The following is a 20,844-nucleotide window of genomic DNA, read 5'->3' as shown; positions in this document are numbered from 1 at the left end:
AGTAAGTCAGCCCTTTCGTATGCCCCCACAGTGCAAACCAGTTTTTCCTCAGAGAACGTGCACTTGTGAGTCCGTTATTTAATGCCCCTCTCCCCCATGAGACTATAAACTCCAACATGATAGGCTCTGTTTCTCTTTTTGTTTACTATTATTTCCTAATACCCATCACTCTAGCATTTGTGAAACAGATGAATTTCTGGAAAAAATCTAAAACTGACAGGACACTATGATGGCAAATCTAAAGAAATACAAGGAACCTGTAACAGTTTCCCCAGCAGAACCTCAGAATAATCCCATTATCAGTGCAGTGCAGGCTAGAAGAGGGAACTGACCACAGATAATTAGCCAAGTAATTAACTGGAGAGTAGAAGAACTGACTTAGTCCCCCTACTTCAAATGCCTTACTTGGATATTTGCTCCAGGAAAGGGGTAGGTAGCCATGGGCACAGCTGTCTGAAAGAGGGGCCCTACCAGAGAAGACAGTTGAGCCCACAAAGGGATAAAGTAAGTGGAGCAATTTGCTTCACCAGGCAGGCCAGTTAAGTGAACGCCCTGCCCTACAACATGCCCCCTGCCTTCCTCAGAAAAGTGATCTGAAGTCAAGCTACTGTATCTGAACTTGCATTTGCCAACAGGTAAGGAGAAATTCTCTCTTGAGCTGAGGAAATACACACATAGTTCCTTACCTACAGATGTGAACAGAAATGCAAGGAACACAAAACCTTGAGATAAACAAACAGCATGAAAGAGAGGCACCAAACTAACACCCAGAAAAGATAGTAAAAGGGTTAGGGGCTACAAGGATGGGTTTTTGGAGTCTGGATCTGAATCCTAACCATGATTTCAGCATTTTCTCATGTGTAAAACAAGGATATGTGCACACTCCTAACCCCTGAGTAAACCGTTAATACAGTAAGCAGAAGAAAACTTAAAATCTCAGAAAAATTCATGGAAATAACATACAAAATAAGAACAGGTCATCTGAGCACAAGCGTCTATTCTCCTCCCACCAAAGGTCTTGTAAACTGAGAGAAAAGACTTCTGTATCGAAGTAAAATTGAAGAATCCTGGAACGCAAAAAATGGTGCCATCAGCAGACCAAATATTTTATGGATGCCCAGAAATCATAAAAATGAGGGATCAAAAATATAAGGGACTCCTAGAAGTTAGAGCAAGGATAATTGTGGCCCCAAACAGAAGAATGAGAGCAGTTCTCAAGGTATCCAAGAGAAGCTTCTAGTTCAGAGTCAACAAATACAGACAAGCACCACTGGCTCAGTAGGTTGATTAAAAAGTAGAGTCTGAAACAGCTGGACAAGTAAGCATGCCACACACAACCCAAAATGGAGGATTTATCTGGGGAAAGCTCCCAGATGTTAGAGCTTGAGAGAAGCTGACAACTCCAAAACCCTGCAAAAGATAGGGGTGGGGGTGGGGAGGGGAGAGGAAGAAGCAGCAGCAACTGTGCGTGGGAATACAAGACAGTGAAGCTCTTCAGAACGAAATAAAGTCCTTCTTAACCCATCTCACTTGCCCACTTCTGATCCAGGCAGCACCCAACAAGGAAAACTGCCAAGCAATGTGCTCTACACTCTACATTGAAGGTGCAGGACACCCTCCCATTCAAGGGAAGAGAGAGCTGGAAAAACAGACCTAGATACCTGAAGAGGAAACCTGCTAATTAACCTGGTCCTCATTCATAACTATGAACAGTTAGCCAAGGATCATCAGGCCTTGGAGACTATCTAACAACATGAGAGAGGGAAGAAGATTAAAAAAACAAACAAACAAACAAACAAAAAACCAACAATTATCCCTGGAAGAAAGACAATCAAGGAATCTGAAGTTAAAAAAAAAAAAAAAAAAAATTCTAATCAGTATCCTCGGAAAGATTCAAGAGCTATTATACCCATTTCAGAACAGACTGGTGGAAAAAAGAATTTATCAGGAACAATAGGTATCTTTATTTTTATGGGGTTTTTTTAAAAGATTTTATTTATTTACTTGAGAGAGAACACAGAGCAGGGGGAGGGGCAGAGGGAGAAGCAGACTCCCTGCTGAGCAGGGAGCCTGACTCAGGACTCGATCCCAGGACCCTGGGATCATGACCTGAGCCGAAGGCAGCCACTTAACCCACTGAGCCACCCAGGCGCCCCAGGAATGATAAAGTATTTTTAGAAGTTAAAAGTAATTGGCAAAACAAAACTTCTGAAGTGTACTTAAATGTTAGAATAGACGTGGTGGAAGAGAGCAGGCAACACAGAAGTTAAAGTTAAGGAAATTACTGTGGGCACCTGGCTAGCTCTACCAACTTGGTAAAGCATGTGACTCCTGATCCTGGGGCCGTGAGTCTGAGCCCCAGTTGGGTATACAGATTGCTTAAAAGTTAAGGGAATTATTAATATAAAGAAGAAACAAAGAAAAAAAATAAGAAAAGTAGAGAATAAATCCAGGAGGGTCCAACAGGAATTTCTGAAAAGGGAAACAGAAACAAAAGAGGTGGGAAATGGGGGGGGGAGAAGCAGAGGAAATCTGACTAGCCCAAAGACTCTCATTCAGTTCATGGTAATATATACATCTTTCTGTACCACAGAATACATTTATACAAGTAGAATAGCTAAAGACACATGGTAATCACTTTGTATCTGCACTTTGAGACATGTTGTCAGACTGCCCTCCAGAAAGGGGAGATAAATCTACATTCCCACCCATGTTTTCTAAACTTGCTGCAGATCCAGAAATCTCTTTAACCTCATAGTCTTTTTAACCTCTGCCAACCTGATATGAAAAATCATATTTTACCTTGTTCTTAATTATATTTCTTGGATAACTACTATTCATTCCTATATCGGTATTTCTACTTTGTGAATTGCCTGTTCATGTCCTCAGCCATCCCATCTATAAAGAGACTCTTATTAATGATTTTCAAGAGTTCTTTAAGAGATATTACCTTTTATAATACAAGTTGCTAACATGTTTTCCTAATTTGTGGTTTTTCTTTCATCCTTACTCATATCATTTCTTTGTCATAAAGAAGTTCTTGACTGGGGGGTTGACTAAGGCATCAGTTCTTCCCCACATGAACCCCTCCATAGGGATGCTTGAGTGTCCTTATGACACAGTGGCTGGTTTCCCCCAGACCAAATGATCCAATGGAGTATAAGACAGAAGTTGCAATGTCTTTTATAATCCAACCTGGGAAGATGTACACTTATCATTTTCATAATATCCTTTAAGTTACATAAATCAGCCCTACCCAATTATGAGAAGGGGCTAAAAAGGGTGAAAACACTAGGAGGCAAGGATCACTGGAGGCCATCTTAAAGACTGGCTATCACCTATATTTTTTCTACTAATTTAAAATAAAAAATATTGGAAATATACTAAATCTCCACATATACTTGAGTTTACTTCTAGACTGTATTTCATTTTCCTATCCCTGAGCCAGTATCGCAATGATTTAATAATTACAACTTTATCATAAGCTTATGTTCAAAGGCAAGCCTGCCCTCATTGTCCATTTTCTAAAATTTTCTTCACAACTCATAAATATTTATAGGCATAACTTGCTTGATTGCACTTTAAAGGTATTTTTTTTTTTTTAAACAAATTGAAGGTTTGTGACAACCCTCCCTGCATTGAGCACCATTTTTCCAATAGCATTTGCTCACTTGTGTCTCTGAGTCACATCTGGGTAATCACCACAATATTTCAAACTTTTTTCACTATAATTATATTTGCTATGGTGATCTGTGGTCAGTGATCTTTGGTGTTTATATTGTAATTTGGGGGGGGGCACCACAAACCACATCCATTTAAGACACTGAACTTAATGTTTGTGTTCTGTCTGCTCCAAAGACCAGCCATTCCCCATCTCTCTCCTTCTTGGGGGCCCTCCCTATTCCCTGAGACACAACAACATTGAAATTAGGCCAATTAATAACTCCACAAGATCCCCTAAGTGTTCAAGTAAGAGTAAAGTCTCTCACTTTAAATTGAAAGCTACAAATGATTAAGCTCAGTGAGGAAGGCATGTCAAAAGCTGAGACAGGCCAAAAGCCAGGCCTCTTGCACCAAACAGCCAAGTAGTAAATGCAAAGGAAAACTTCTTGAAGGAATTAAAAGTGCTAGTCCAGTGAACACACGAATGATAAGAAAGTGAAACAGCCTTATTGGGAATGGGAAGTTTGGAGACAGTTTGAGTGGTCTGGATAAAAGATCAAACTAGCCACAACATTCCCTTTAAGCCAAAGCCTTATCCAGAGCGAGGCCTTAACTCTCCTCAATTCCATGAAGGCTGAGAGAGGTGAGGAAATTGCAGAATACAAGTCTGAAGCTAGCAGAGGCTGGTTCATGAGGTTTCAGGAAAGAAGACTTCTCCAAATATAAAAGTACAAGATGAACAGGTGGTAAATGTTGACACAGAAACAGTAGCAAATTATCCAGAAGATCTAGCTGATATCCTTACTGAAGGTGTCTGCACTCGACAGATTTTCAGTGACGATGAAACAGCCTGATAGAAGAAGATGCCGTCTAGGGCTTCCAGGACTTATGTACCTAGAGAGAAGTCAGTGCCTGGCTTCAAAGCTTCAAAGGACAAGCTGATTCTCTTGTTAGGGGCTAATACAGCTGGTAACGTTAAGTTGAAGCCAATGCTCATTTACCATTCTGAAAATCTTAGGGCCCTTAAGAATTAGGCTAAATCTACTCTGCCTGTCCTGTATAAATGCAACAACAAAGCCTGGATGACAGTGAATCTATTTACAACATGCTTTACTGAACAACAAGCCCACTGTCGAGACCTACTGCTCAGAAAAAAGATCCCTTTCAAAATAGTACCGCTTGCTGACAATGCACCTGGTCACCCAAGAGCCCTGATGGAGATGAGCAGCAAGATAAATGTTTTCATGCCTGACACAACATCCATTCTGCAGCCCAAGGATCAAGGAGTCATTTCAACCTTCAGGTCTTATTATTTAACAAATACACTCCATAAGGCTATCGCCACCATAGATAGTGATTCCTCTGATGGTTCTGGAAAAAGTCCATTGAAAACTTTCCAGAAAGGATTCATCGTTCTAGATGTCACATAATTTATAGGAAGAGGTCAAAATATCAGTAGTGACAGCAGTTTGATAGACATTGATTCCAAACCTCATGGACGAGTTTGAGGGGTTCAAGACTCCATGGAGGAAGTCACTGCAGATGTGGTGGAAACGGCACGAGAACTAGAATCAGCAGTGGAGCCTGAACGTGGGACCGAACTGCTGCCATCTCACACTTGAACGGACGAGGATCTGCGTCTTATGGAGGAGCAAATAAACTGGTTTCTTGAGATGGGATCCACTCCCAGTGAAGATGTTGTGACGACTGTTGAAGTGACCACAAAGAATTCAGAGGATCATACGAGCTGAGCTGATAAAGCAGCAGTGGGGTGTCAGATGACTGACTCCCAGGCTGAAAGAAGTTCTCCTGTGGGTAGAATGCTATCCAACAGCATCCCACACTACAGAGAAATCCCTCATGAAAGGAAGAGTCCATCAGTGCAGCAAACGTCAGTGCTGTCTGATTTTAAGAACTTGGCATGGCCACCCCAACCTTCAGCAGCCACCACCCTGATCAGTCAGCAGCCATCAATGACGAAGCAAGACCCTCCACCAGCAAAAAAAGACTATGACTCCCTGAAAGCTCAGGTGATGGTTAGCATTTTTAGCAGTATTTTTAAAGTATGTACATTTTTTAAACATAATGGTATCGCACAATAAACTACAGTATAGGGTAAGCATAACATTTATAGATACTAGGAAACCAAAAAACCCATTTAACTTATTTTATTGCAATATTTGCTTTATTACAGTGGTCTGGAACTGAACCCACAACATCTCCAAGGTATGCCTGTATTCTTGCAAATGAACTTCTTATTAACTTTATTAGAATGAGAGGCCAGATCGGTCTCTATGACAGTGCTGAGGGTTGTTCATAGGAACTGTTAGGAAAATGGCTATATAGCATCACTAAACATGTTACACATATGCTACTCATAAAACTTATTTTTAATTATTATACATTTATTCTTTCACCAACAAATATGTATTCAATGTCTATTATGTGGCAGATAGCATCTAGGTACTAGATATAAAATGGTGACCTAAACAGACACAGTCTCTGTTCTCTGAAGGGAGTGACAGGCTACAAAACCACATAATTTATTATTATAGATAACTGCTATGTAAGAAAAGCAGAAACTGAACTGGTGTGAGAAGGGACCCAATTTTGAAAAGTCAAAGTTCTCTAAAGTGTCACTTAATCTGAGATTTGAAGGTTGAATGAGTTGACCAAGTGTGTGTGTGGTAAGGAGCGGGGAGAGGATGGTTAGGAATTGGTCCAAGCAGAGGGAACACCATATATAAAGGGCCTGGGGTGGGGAAGAACCTGATGTTTTCAAAGCACTAAACACTTCATTTGTAAACAAGCACCCTAGCAAATTGCTTCTAATAGTTCATCAGTTGCCTTTTTTGATTTTTCTAGCCATCTAATACCTTTGAATTACAATAATTTTGCTTCCTTTCTGCCATTTGCTGTTTATTTTTCAGTATCAAATTAACATTGTGTCGCACTTCCAAAAAATTTTTTCAATGGCCTTGGTAACTTTATTTGGGATATTTAAATAAGTGTTTACAGAGTTACACTGTAATAAATGATGTTGACTGTTAATTTGAGACCCATCTTTGATGACGTTAAGATGGAACACACCCTTCAGTCCTTCTAAGTTTTCCTTTTAAAATAAGGGATACGAAATTTTACCAAGTAACTTCCTAACACCTATTTAGACTATATAATTTTCCATTGGTTTGTACATAATTTCAATTATATTATTCTTAGTACTGAGCAAAATTCCACTTGATATTATTTTTAAATTAACTGCTGGATTCTAGTTTCTAAAATTTAAGTTTCATCATCAAAATCCTGCAGTTGGGAAAACAACCAAAAGTAAAATTCTAGAATGTCAGAATTTAGGTAATTCTCTTTTGAAATAAAATCTATCTTTATAATTTGCAATTCTGCCAATATAGTCTACAGAGTCTGCTATCTTACATCATGTGCTATCTTCTAAGGCTAGCTTGTTTTTATTTCAGTGTATATCCCTTAAGATCCATTCAACTGCACATAACAGAATCTCCAACTCAAACTTTCACAAAAAGGAAACTAACCATCTCATGTAATTATCACTACAGAGGTGGTGCTGGTTTTAAGATTCTTTAGTTCGGGGGCCCAACAATCTCAAAAACTCGGGGTTTTGCCTTCTGCTCTGTCCTCTCGAGGTAGTAGATTTATCATCAGATGGGCTCTCTTTCTAGTTTTAAAATGGTGGTAAGAGGGAACTGGGTGTGTTCTGAAGCACAAAAGTTTCAATTTTTATAAAGTTCAATTTATCAAGTTTTTTTTTTTTATCTCTTGTGGTTTTCATGTCAGATCTAAGGAAGTATCTGCCTGGCCCTATGTCTTCTAAGAGTTTTGTCTTTTGAGCTCTTATATTTAGATCTGTGATACATTTTTAGTTGATCTTAGTGTATGTGTGAGTCAGGGCCCCAGATTCATCATTTTGCATGTGGATATACAATTGTCCCACTTGTTAAAAAGCCCATTTCTTTTCCATTGAATAGTCTGTTCAACAAATGGTGCTGGGGGCGCCTGGGTGGCTCAGTTGGTTAAGCGACTGCCTTCGGCTCAGGTCATGATCCTGGAGTCCCCGGATCGAGTCCCGCATCGGGCTCCCTGCTCAGCAGGGAGTCTGCTTCTCCCTCTGACCCTCCCCCCTCTCATGTGCTCTCTCTCGCTCTCTCTCAAATAAATAAATAAAATCTTTAAAAAAAAAAAAACAAATGGTGCTGGGACCATTTCCTTCCCATTAATTGGCTCTTAGACTAATCATAGCCCACCCCACAGAGCTAAGGATGGAATGGATTCCTGACAAAATCAGAAATCTTTTTAGGAAGAAAATAAGGAAAAATGGATGACTGAAAGACAACCAACAGGGTGGTAAAAAGTTTTTTTTAAAAAAAAAGTTTCTCATCTCTCTATGTTCAGGAAGAATAAGTACCATACTTATGATCTGTTTGGAAGAATTTAGCAACAAAACTGAGTGTATGTGTGCTGAGGGGCATTGCTAGCTCTTTAACCCTCACTTTCTGCTATTAATATTGTAAATCTTTATTTGGGTTTTAATAGGGTTTTCTCTATTCAAGTCAATTTGAGTAACTTAGTTTTTCCTAGAAAAGTATCCATTTGAGCTTTGTATTTATGAATATATGTTGACCCTTGAACAGCACACGTTTGAACTGGGTGGATCCACTTATGTGAGGATTTTTTTTCTATAAATATAGTATATGTATTTTCTCTTATGATTTTCTTAACATTTCCTTTTCTCTACTTATTGTAAGAATACAATATAACATACAAAATGTGTTAAAAATAAGGCTCCTGGTAAACCACAGGCTATTAAGTTTTTGGAGAGTCAAAAGTTAAATATGGTTGGCACCCCTTTACCCCACATTAAGGGTCAACTGTATAGTCACACAAAATACATTTTTCCTAATTACCCTTCCCATTCTTTATTTTTCATGTTTTGTTTTCTCTCAATTAGGCTATCTAAAGTCCTACCTTTTTCTCCAAATAACACTTAAATTTTTTATCAATTGTACTATTATTCTGTTTTCAAGAATTTTTGTGTTTTTTTAGGACTTTATTTCACAGAGAGAGAGACAGCACAGTAGAGGGAGCGGCAGGCATAGGGAGAGGGAGAAGCAGGCTCCCCACTAAGCAGGGAGCCCGATGAGATGCAGGGCTTAAACCAAGGACCCTGGGATACCCAGGCACCCTCTAGTATTTTTATGTTTTAATTAAAAAAAAATACATTTTTTTCATTTATAACATCTGAGCTGAAGTGCTTGATTTTTATTCACTTTTGCTAAGAAATTTAAATACATTACTTTCCCTCTATGTCCTGCTTTGATCATATCTTCATGTTAACATGCACTTCCCATAATTTTTTTCTAGAACTTCTTCTAGACATTTTGTTAGTTTTGCTTTCCTCTTTGATCCAATCAAAAGTTACTTAGGAAATGCGGGGGCACTCAAGAATCTGGGTTTTTTTTAAACTTTCATGTACATTTTTGAAATTTCATTGTGGTTAGGGAATGTATTTTGTACTATTCTCAGTTTGTTGGAAGTTTAGATTTATGATCTAGAAAAAAATTTCCCTGGAGCCCTAAGAAGACATCATTTCTATTTGCAGGGTAAAGCTCTCAATGTCTCTTAGAGCAGCCTTAATGATTAGAGTATTCATAACCTCTACCATTCTTCTTATCTAACTTAGTCTATACAAAAGAAACACAGTAGTATGTCTCATTACTCTGCTTTTCTTTGTGTCTTCCAGTAATGTTTAATATGATGTAACCTATCCCATAAAAATTATTTTACTGTGGCTTAGACCTTTCATCTTCATGATTACTTCTGTCCCATTTTAATGCTTTGTCTTGCAATAAGAGAACTTCTATGTTCTCTGTTTGCATTTACCAATTTCATTCAAGTTTTTGAGTTATTTTATTTGAAATATAGCTTTTATAAAGGAAATCTAGTCGGATTATTTTTAGTTTTATGTTTGGTTGGTCGGTTTTTAATGCTCTAACTGTAACTTGGGATCCATTTTCCTTCGGATGACCCAACTTCCTGATCAGCGGAGCTGGACTAGCCTGAGAGCCTGTGTTGCTAACCGCCAATCATCAGACATGCCACATAAATGCATCCTCACCTCCCAAAAGGTCAGGAGGCTATGTGGCTTCACACTCCTCGTTCAAAGTCGAGAAATAAGCTAAAATCCAAGAGTGGCCTCCTCCATGCATAAATATTTATCTGAATAGCTTTTTTTTTTTTTTTTTAAAGATTTTATTTATTTATTTGAGACAGAGAGAGCACATGAGAGGGGGGGAGGGTCAGAGGGAGAAGCAGGCTCCCTGCCGAGCAGGGAGCCCGATGCGGGACTCGATCCAGGGACTCCAGGATCATGACCTGAGCCGAAGGCAGTCGCTTAACCAACTGAGCCACCCAGGCGCCCTATCTGAATAGCTTTTTAAGGAATGAAATATGAATGCTGTTATTTCACACCTGAGAACAGCCATTTTATTCCGTATGAACAACTTAGCTGAATATGGTTACAAGGCCACAGACTTCTGACATTTAATAGACAAGATACTGAGACAAACCTAATTTGCGTTCCTTTGTAGGTAACCTGCTTTATCTCCTGGGCTTGTTTTATCCTTACAATTCAAATATTTTTCCAGGATAGATCTAAGTAGAAACCTTTTCTCATTACTTCTGACTGGTTCTCAGGGGACCCTTTTGATATTTACTCACACTCTTCCCTGGCACAGGAAAGTTCAATCACGATTTCCCTGATTACTGCTCTGGTTTCCTGCTCTGGAACACCTGTTGAACTGAAGACCTGTTATCTGTCATCCACATCCACTTTTCACACTTACATATCTTTGTCACTTTTTCCCTCTGCATTCTGGACATATTATCAAATTTGTCATCCATATTACTCTTTCCATTTTTTCAAGTATCAAGTCTTCTTTTGATTGTCTTAATATAAATATTAAATTATATTACAAGTTTGGTTTCCTTGAATTCTTTTATTTCAACGAGTTTTAACATTTCTGCTGTCAATCTCATCCTGTTCTTCAGGGTTCTCTGGTTTCCTTTTTACTTGAGGCCATGATTATTTTTTTAATACATAAGATTTACACCGGTTATAAATTTATAGTAAATTTGCTTACATGTAATCATTTTCAGAGAGATGCACTATGTCTTCAAAGTAATTCTTTATATTTTAGAATCTTTTCAAAAGCCACATGCTAGGCGTCTTCTATGTCCATTGAGCACGAGTTCTATTTAGATCTTATATTCTTGCAGACAGGTAACACGTCCTTAGTCTCCTCAACGCCCACTAAATGCTGGCAAGTTCTCCCTCTCAGACTGAAACTTTGGAATGAGATGTGTCCAACTCTCGGCTTGACTGGTAGTGTGTGACACATATTCCCTCCCATGTAAGCATGTGGACAGGGTATAACTCTTCCTACTCTGCTAGGTACTCCTGTCAGCTGTCACATGCACAGTACACAGTGCATGAAACATAGGCACCAACAGCCCTATTTAAAAAGCCTTTCCTTAAATTACATGCATTCGGGGGTGTAGTATACCCTCAGCCATCTCCCCCCAAGCTCCTGCTGCTGGGTGACATATTGGGAGTGACAGTTTTCAGGTGAAAATAAATAGAAAATAACTAGTGGAGACAGGGAAAGGGCAGGTTAGGGACACTGGTCTGACTGGCTCAAAGGTCTGCAAAAGACAAACCACTCAGTATAATCCCTGTGCTTCCTGAAGTTAGGCATGGTAAGTCAATCAATTTTTAAACTGTGTCCTACTTTGTGGGGGACTATTTGCCCTGTTCTAGTTCAGAAGTAGAACATGTGCTATATAGTCCAAAATTAGTCTCAACCAACATTCAGGAAGCTTCTACTCCGATCTTGGCACATGGCATTTGCTTTATAGTGCAAATGCCCATGTTTGTCACCTTCATAGATGTTTTTTAATGGGAACTGGGAAGCGGTATATCAGGCCTAAGTAGTCTGCACCACATTATCCCAGAAATGTCAGACTAAGAGTTTAAGTAATTACACCATAATTTTAGTGAGAACTGAGATTATAGGCTGCGCTTGTGCATTTAATGCCTATTTTTCTTAAAAGACAAGATTACTTTTCCACATCATTCTGAATTCAAGCCACAGGCTTATAAAGAACAACTGACAGCAATTGTTTTCTCATTCCCTCAGGGGTTAACATTCGTGTAGCTGTCTCTTTTGGTTGGCATACCCCGTACTGAAGAAATAGAGCCATCTGCCTTGCTGTCTAAAAAACACCACTTGTCTGATATTCTCCTGCCAGAAAGGAGACTGCTCTGAAAAGCCATGTATGCATAAAGCAGATTCACTTTTGAAACATTATCACACCAGCAAAACCATATTCTCTAAAATCATATACATAATTCAATTTAAAATCAGGTCTAAATTCAAACTTTTATCTTAGGTCTGTGTTCATTCTGTTCATGATGATTCTGAATCTGAGTGATTCAGATAATATTAATGATACATTTTAAAACAAAGATTGGTTTTAAAAGTTCTTTTCACTTGGTAGTAACATGCTGTGTTCCATGGGTACTGTGAGCCAATGAGGCTATAGGTACTTATTCTTAAGTGAAAAGAAATGTACCACAAATTTGGGGGGTTTAGTTTTTCATTTATTATGAGAGGAGTTACTTCAAATCTCTAAGTTATTTACAGTTTACTGAAATCTGGTGTTTTATTAATTTACAGTTCTTCACAATCAGCTCTTTGGTAGCAATATAAATGAAAATGTGAAAAAAACATGTGATACCATCCTCTCATATAAAATCATTGGCTTCAGTATGGGGTGTAAAAGAGATGAAGACTAAAATACTGGTCTCAAAAGCTGTTTCATAATTGAGAACTTCTCATTTCCTTTTTCTCTGGACCAGAAGACCCTATATACCAAGGGTTAGCAAGCTTTTCCTCTAACACCCAGATAGTAAATATTTTTGGTCTTGCAAATCATAAAATCTCTGTCACATCTATTCAACTGTGGAATGAAAACAGCCATAGACAATACTTTAAACACATGAGCATCACTGTGTTTCAATAAAACTTTATTTACATTATTAAATGAGGCAGCAGGAAGCAGCACAGAGCAATGAGGTATAACAATCTGGGACAACACAATTTCACAGAATTACAAAGACCTGACTCTTTTATATGTGAAACAGGGAGCAATATTTGTATTATTTAATAGCAATCAGATTTTATGTGTAATGGCTAACTTTTATTCAGCTCTTACATGTGTCAAGTACTGTTCTAATTCAGTTCTCCTAACAACTGAAATAAAGTGTTAAGACATAAATGAGATACCAGGTCCTATCAGGCTACTTTTCACCTCCACAAAAGGAAACAATGAATAAAAGGGAAGGTAAGTATGGAAAGGCCCAAATGGCACATGCTTTGGATTCAAACACCAGACTCTGCAAGTCCTCACGAGTTCCCAGTGCTGCTGTCTGCTGCTGTCCTTACTGGTCAGCCCTCCAGCTCCACCACCCCATAATCCAAACCTTTCCATGCCAACTTGAAATCTCAAATTATCAATTTCACTCAATGTTCTCTAACCTATACTGACAGTTCTTCAATACCAACAAAACTGGATGGAAATACGGTAGTAGAGATATCAGATTTGCAATCCCGCTGATAAAATTTGGAACTGAAATGCTTCCTACAAAAGTGAGCTGGGCAATGGGTGATTTTTAAATGCTCAGTTAAACAGTAGCCTAACCAGAAGACAAGTAACTTTGATGTCAATAGCAGATACACAAAATGCTCTTTCAGGAAAGGAGCAGCTTAGGAACACTTTCTTCTCTTTGTAATGCCTAAAAATGATCAGTCTTATATAAGTGACTCAGGAATATTTAACTAAATTTTACATATTTTCTCTGTTTCAGATTTTTTTTTTTTACTCACAGATGCCCTTATTTTTTAATTTTTTTAAAAGATTTTATTTATTTGTCAGAGAGAGCAAGCACAAGCGGGGTGAGCAGCAGGCAGAGGAAGAAGCAGGCTCCCCGCTGAGCAAGGAGCCTGATGCTGGACTCGATCCCAGGGTCCTGGGATCATGACCTGAGCTAAAAGTAGATGCTCAACCAACTGAGCCACCCAGGCGTCCCACAGATGCCCTTATTATTAAGTTTACTTTTAGTTGAGGACAATAATATACTTACAAAAATATGACCGGACTCCTTCCTGCTGATCATTTTCTCTTAAATTATCACTTAGATATTGACGAGAGATCTGATGATATGATAGACAGTCTTTCTGCAATGTTCATCCTCAAAGGGAATATTTCAGCAGCAGTCCCAATAAATAGGAATTTAACCATGTTCTAGTTATTCTAATTTTCTAGGAAAAAACATTTTCCTATCTACTCATTTTATGCTGCCATAATACTGTACATTAAAAGTAAATAAAATCTAATCATCATCATCATCATCATCCAAACAATATACTGATTTCCCAGGAGGTACATGATTCAATTATCCAAGTTTATAGTTAAGGGGAATGATATTAAATTTACCCAAAAGGACAGCAAGGAAGTAGGCAGTTAAGCCAGTCAAAGGGGAGTTAAAATATAATGGTCTAGATCAGGGTTCGGCAGACTATGCCCCATGACCCATATATGCCCACTCTTCTCTCTCTCCCCAATTTGCCTGTTTTTATAAATAATATTTTATTGGAACACAGACATATCCATTCATTTACATAATGTCTAAGGCTGCTTTTATGTTCCAACAACAAATGTGAATAATTGTGACAAAGATTATATGGCCTGCAGAGTCTAAAATATTTACTTCTGGCCCTTTACAGAAAAAGAATGAAAACCTCTAGTCTAGACAAGAGACCCAAGGAACACAGACTATGGAAATTAATTACAAAGTAAAAAGGGGCATGAGTGCAGTTCTACAAAAATAATTAACATCACCAAGCAACTGTTTTACAAATGACAAGTTTAGGATAGACAAAAAGCCAGTAGTGGCATTCTGTGATTTTGTGGTATATGGTGAGAAAATTAATCAACATAAGACCCAGAATAATGCACTGTTAGCAATAGTTGGTTTGAAATATAGCCCAAAAAGGGGAGCAGCTAGGGCATGCAAACATGAAAAGTAATTTCTAACTTCTTTATCCCATCTATGTAGAACATCTGCATAAACATCTAGAGCATATGAAATTACAACTATAAAAAAGATCCATTTTAAAAAACTTGTCTACCCAAAAAGCAAATCATAAGACAAATAGCAAACTGGGATGTAACAATTCATTTCCTGAGGAGATAGTGTTTTTTTCCTTAAAAATCCAGACAAAAAGTACCAAAAACCTGATAAACAAATAGGCAAAAGACATGAACCAACAGCTGACAGAAGAGAAAGCACTTAGACATTTTAAGATGCTCAACTATACTCAGAAGAGAAATGTAAATTAAAACTACAATGAGACACCTCTTCTTACCTATCTGGCAAAAATCCACTCTCTTGGCAAGGTTGAAAAGAAACTGAAAAATCACAAACACTATTGATAAAAAGTAAAATTCCTATAAAGGAATTTCTCTAATAAAATTAGATAAATTAGATAAAACATCTAATAAAATTACACACGCAAAATTATACAGTACTTATGCAGCTATAAAAAGGAGGAACAGTTCTCTATGTACTCTTACAGAGTAATCTCCTGGATATATTGTGAAATAAAAAAAGCAAGATGGAGGACAGAGAATATAAAATACTGACTTCTGTATAAGAAAGAAAAAAGTATTTGCTTATTTTTGCAAAAAAAATAATAAAATGGAGGAATACTAAGAAGGAGTGAAGGGCTTAGAGATGGAAGTGAGGGCTCTCTAAAGATAACTTTTTAATTTTGACTTTTGAACCTAAAAATGTACATATGTGTGTATACATATATACACACATATATCAATGTCTATGTATACATATATACACATATACACATATAAAGAACTAAAAAAATGAAAAATGCAGATGTAAAGAAATGGAAATAAGACAATATTTACATCAAATGGTTAAAGTATCTACACAGGGAACTGTTTGAACATTTACCCTCAGTACTTTGTACATCCTTAGTAGTATATATTGAAAGTACTCCTTTAAAAAAAAAACAAACCTGCAAAAAAAATCTTGAACTTTAGTAGTTTTAATATTGTGCCATTTTAAAACATGAATGTATATTGTAGGTTAAGCAAACCAGTATTTTCAGTATAAGAAAAAGGATAGGAAAAAAAAAAAGAAAAAGGATAGAAATATAAAGTGAAAGAAGGGAGAAAAAATCTCCTAACTTCAAAATATCAATGTGAACTCAATTATTTTCAATTCCTAGCTCTGACCATGGAAAGAACTATAAAGCAATGGCCTCCTGTTGCAATAGCGCCCAGATCTTGGTTTCTGAACATCCTGTTCCTCTAAAATAAACCAGGGCTTCTTGGAGAAAATACTGGCTCCAGGTCTTTAAAAAGTACAAGATGAAAGTGACATATTCCAATTGAAAATGAATGACACATTTAAAGCCTTCAAGGTCTTTAAAATCAAGAGGCATTTCCATCACCCCCCTTCTCTAGCAATCTACTCCTATATAAGTTACTCCAGTTCATTTTCTGCCTCCTTCAAGTGCACTGGCTTTAGATTTACAATGCAGCAGTGTGGTCTTCTACCAGCAAGGTCACAGGAAATAAGATAAATACACAAAACTTTTATATGCTAGCAATGAACACATGGACACAAAAATTAAAAATACTATTTGTAACTGTCCCAAGAAAAATTAAATCCTTAATTTACAGGCCTTATACAGGACTTATATGACAAAAACTAAAAAATGCTGATAAAAGAAATCAAAGAAGAGGTAAACAAATGGAGAGATACACCATGTTCATGGATTGAAAGACAACACAGTATAGGTATCAATTATCCCAAAATTGATCTAAGGATTTAATGCAATTCCTATCAAAATCCCAGAAAGGTATTTTGTAGATACAGAGAACAGTATTCTAAAGTTTATATGGAAATACAAAGTAACAATAGCTAAAACAATTTTGAAAAAAAAGGGAGAATAATCACTATCTGATTTTAAAACTTATTATATAACTATAATTACCAAAGATTATATAATACTGGCTGATAACACAGATCAATGAAACAAAATAGAAAACCCAAAACAGACTCAAAAATGTACCCCGACTGACTTCTGACAAGGTACAAAGCAATTCAATGGGAGGGGGAAAAAAGCCTTTCAAAAAATGGTGCTGAAGCAACTGGACATCCACAGGTAGGAAAATGAACCTCGACCATACACAAAAATTACTCTAAATCAATCGTGGACTTGAAATGTGAAACAGAAAACTACAAAACTTTTAGGAGAAAGAAATATAGGAGAAAATCTTCAGGATCTACAGCTAGGCAACAAGTTCTTAGATTTGACACCAAAAGCATGATCCATAAAAGGAAAACGGATTAATGCAATTTCACCAAAATTAAACTTTTGCTCTACATAAGACACTGTTACAAGGATGAAGAGTCTACAGAGTGAGAGGAAATATTTGTAAACACATGGCTGACAAAGCACTAGTATCTAAAATATATTAAGAACTCTCAAAAGCCAATAGTGAAAAACAATCTAATTAGAAAATGGCAAGAGACATAGAGACATCTCCCCATAGAGGATCTCCAGATGAGAGCTAAGCAAATGAAAAGACGTTCAACATCAGATAAATACCAATTAAAATCCAAAAGAAGTATCACTACACACCTATCAAAATGGCTAAAATAAAATGACAACACTAAATGCTGATGAGGATGTAGAGAACCTGGATCATTCACACAATGTGTGTAACAATGCAAAATGGTACAGCCACCTCAGAAAAAGCTTCTCAAACATTAAACATTCAACTAAAATACAACCAACATTTATACCCATAAGCCCATTTTTATCACAGAAAAATCAGTTTGCAAAATAACCTATACACAAATGTTTATAGCAGTCTTACGTGTAATAGCCAAAACATGTTAACAACCCAGATGTCCTTGATGGGTGAATCATTAAGCAAACTGGTACATCAATAGCATGGACTACACTCAACAATAAAAAAGAAACTAGCTATTGGTATACACAACAATCTGGATAAAACTCAAGAGAATTATGCTGAGTGGGGAAAAAAAAGGCAACCCCAAAGGCTACATTGCATATGACTCCCTTTATTTATTCTTGAAGTGATAAAATTATAGAAATGAACTTATTAGTGGTTGCCAGGAGTGGTGTTGAGGGCAGCAGAAGGAAAACAGGTGTGGCTAAGGAGGGTTAACCAGAAGAATCCTTTCATCGGAAATGTTCTGTATCTTGACCGTATCAATGTCAGTATCCTAGATACGCTCTATAGTTGTTAAGATGTTACCATTGCGAGAAACTTGGTTTAAAAAAAAGCAAAGGATCTCTCTGTATTATTTCTTAAAACAGTAGATGAATCTACAATTATCTCAAAATTAAAATAATTTAAATGAAAATTTTTAAATGAGGCATTACAAATGTTTATTTCCTAAAATTATCCAAGTTTTTCTTAGAAGTCTACTAAAATAAGCATGGAAAACTATGAAAGGAAAGTATAACAAATAAATAGTCCCAAAAGTACCTTTTAGATGGTACATGTATATGTCTTCCAAGAAGAAAGCTGGTTTTATATTCATACAATTCTCAATAAATGTTTTCCTTAATTATATGTTTCAATACTATTTCATATTGCAGAGTGTTAGCTTACAAAATAAATGCATACTTTTTATTTTCTAAAAATTAATGGATTTTAAATCTTGGGTATTCCTTCAGAAGTTGAAGTAAATTATACTTTAAAAAAACACTTTTAGGGGCACCTGGGTGGCTCAGTTGGTTAAGCAACTGCCTTCGGCTCAGGTCATGATCCTGGGGTCCCGGGATCAAGTCCCGCATCGGGCTCCCTGCTCAGCGGGGAGTCTGCTTCTCCCTCTGACCCTCCCCCCTCTCATGTGCTCGCTCTCATTCTCTCTCTCTCAAATAAATAAATAAAATCTTAAAAAAAAACAAAAAACACTTTTAAACCTTAATATTCTAAAGAAACTTATAAAGATATCAGAAAATATGAAAAAATGGCATTTTCAGATACAGTAAACCCAAGAATAATTATGAATTTGGTGTTGTAAAATTTTCTGCTGCCATATATTTATATTCAAACACCATCACCAAAATCCTACTCAAATAAGAGAAGATTCAAGTGGGGTTAGATAAATCCTCTCCAAAAGGAATCTTCAAAAAGACAGTCGGGAAAAGGTAAAGAAAGGTTGCAATTACACTCAGCTCACACACACATTTGTGTACTACACTGTGTGAAAACATTACACAAAGTCATAATCAGCCACCTAACGCCTCAGGGATATATAAGGTTCTCCCAGGGTTAATTTCATCCAGATTCTACAGTAAGAGTTATTTATCACAGTATAGTCCTCAGTTCAAAATGCTATTACAAGAACTAGGTCCCTTCACTCAGGAAAATTATTTTTCTTTCCTTCTTGCTCTAAAATTGCAATAATAAACCTTAAATCCTTTAGGTCTGAGAGGTTTGCAATAAAGTGTGGTACCAAGACATAACTCAATGTAGAGAAAATGAGGACTGCCATTGAAAAATTCATCTGCTCCAAGGTATAGATCTGGAATACTTACGATAGGTTTTTTAAAATGCCAGGTTGTACATAGAGCTCGCTTTCGTTAGCTATTACCAAGACAGCATTTTAAATAATCACCCTGTAAAGTTCACTAGTTATTTTGAAATTGACTGATATTAGAAACCTGCCCAGCTATACTGGTCAAGAACAATTATAATGTTCTACATAGTTTTTTCTCTAACAAATATGCAATAAAGACCTTATATACTTTGCATGATCAAAGGAGAACTCTGGCCAGCAGTTCTAAAAAGGAGGCAGCCGCAGGGTAGTTTGTCAAGAAGCATAATTTGCTCTTACCCTATTTGAAACTGCTTATAGACATTTATAAATGGTTAAATAAGAGATAATCAAATTGTAAATTTAAATGGAGTGAATCAAAAGCAGACAAAGGATGAACAGAGAAGGTGCAGGACATGGAGAAAAGATGGGAAAGTAACCCAAGGAAGGATAAGACTAGGAAATTAAAATACAAACACGAGTTGGCTCCGCCCCCGTCATCGGTACCTCGCGACATTTCGCGAAGGCCTCCCTTCTCCGTCCGCGCTGCCGACCTGCCATCCAGACTGAGGGCGACCCGGAGACTCCGGGGCCACCCGGGCCACGGCCACGGCCGTGTCGGCAAGCACCGGAAGTACCCCGGAGGCCGGGCTAACGCTGCTGGCATGCACCACCACAGGATCAGCTTCGACAAGCATCACCCAGGTTACTTTGGAAAAGCTGGTGTGAGACATTACCACTTAAAGAGGAACCAGAGCTTCTGCCCAACTGTCACCTGCGGACCGTGGTCAGTGAGCAGACACGGGTAAATGCCGCCAAAAACAAGACTGCAGCTGCTCCTATCACTGATGTGGTGCGATCGGGCTACTACAAAGTTTTGGGAAAGGGAAAACTCCCAAAACAGCCTGTCATCGTGAAGGCCAAATTCTTCAGTAGAAGAGCAGAGGAGAAGGTTAAGTGTGTCGGGGGCGCCTGCCTTCTAGTAGCTTGAAGCCACTTTGGGGGGGGGAGGGTCATTAAATGCTAACAAGTGCTAAAAAAATAAAATAAAATACAAATAAGAGAACCCGGCAGTAGGTGGGACATAAAGTAGAATCAAAGAACAAGTAACAGAGGTACTAAAGACAAATATTCTTACCATAAGTGTTTAGAAAATTAGTACTAATTTAATGGAGGTTTTTAAATTAAATAATTTTAATATAGAAACTACAGTGTCAGAGATATCTGATCATATATTTTTTCTAAGACTTTGGGGCACCTGTGCGGCTCAGTCAGTTAAATGTCTGACTTGATTTCAGCTCAGGTCATGATCTCAGGGTGGTGAGATGGAGCCCCACATCGGGCTCTGCACTCAGTGGGGAGTCTGCTTGAGATTCTCTCTCTCCCTCTGTCTCTCCCCCTACTTGTGCGTGCTCTCTCAATAA

At 37.6% G+C, this 20,844-nt stretch overlaps 1 protein-coding gene and 1 pseudogene across 4 annotated transcripts in view; one reads left to right on the top strand and one right to left on the bottom strand.

Annotated features, from left to right (window-relative positions):
- SDK1 (sidekick cell adhesion molecule 1) overlaps positions 1–20,844 on the bottom strand; it is an 877,999-nt gene that overhangs the window by 770,606 nt on the left and 86,549 nt on the right. The gene's annotated exons all lie outside the window — the stretch shown is intronic.
- On the top strand, positions 19,837–20,445 carry LOC118535866 (large ribosomal subunit protein uL15 pseudogene; annotated as a pseudogene).

This window comes from Halichoerus grypus, chromosome 6 (assembly GCF_964656455.1).
Source record: "Halichoerus grypus chromosome 6, mHalGry1.hap1.1, whole genome shotgun sequence".
NCBI classification, from domain to species: domain Eukaryota; kingdom Metazoa; phylum Chordata; class Mammalia; order Carnivora; family Phocidae; genus Halichoerus; species Halichoerus grypus.
This window is presented reverse-complemented; position numbering and strand designations above follow the sequence as displayed.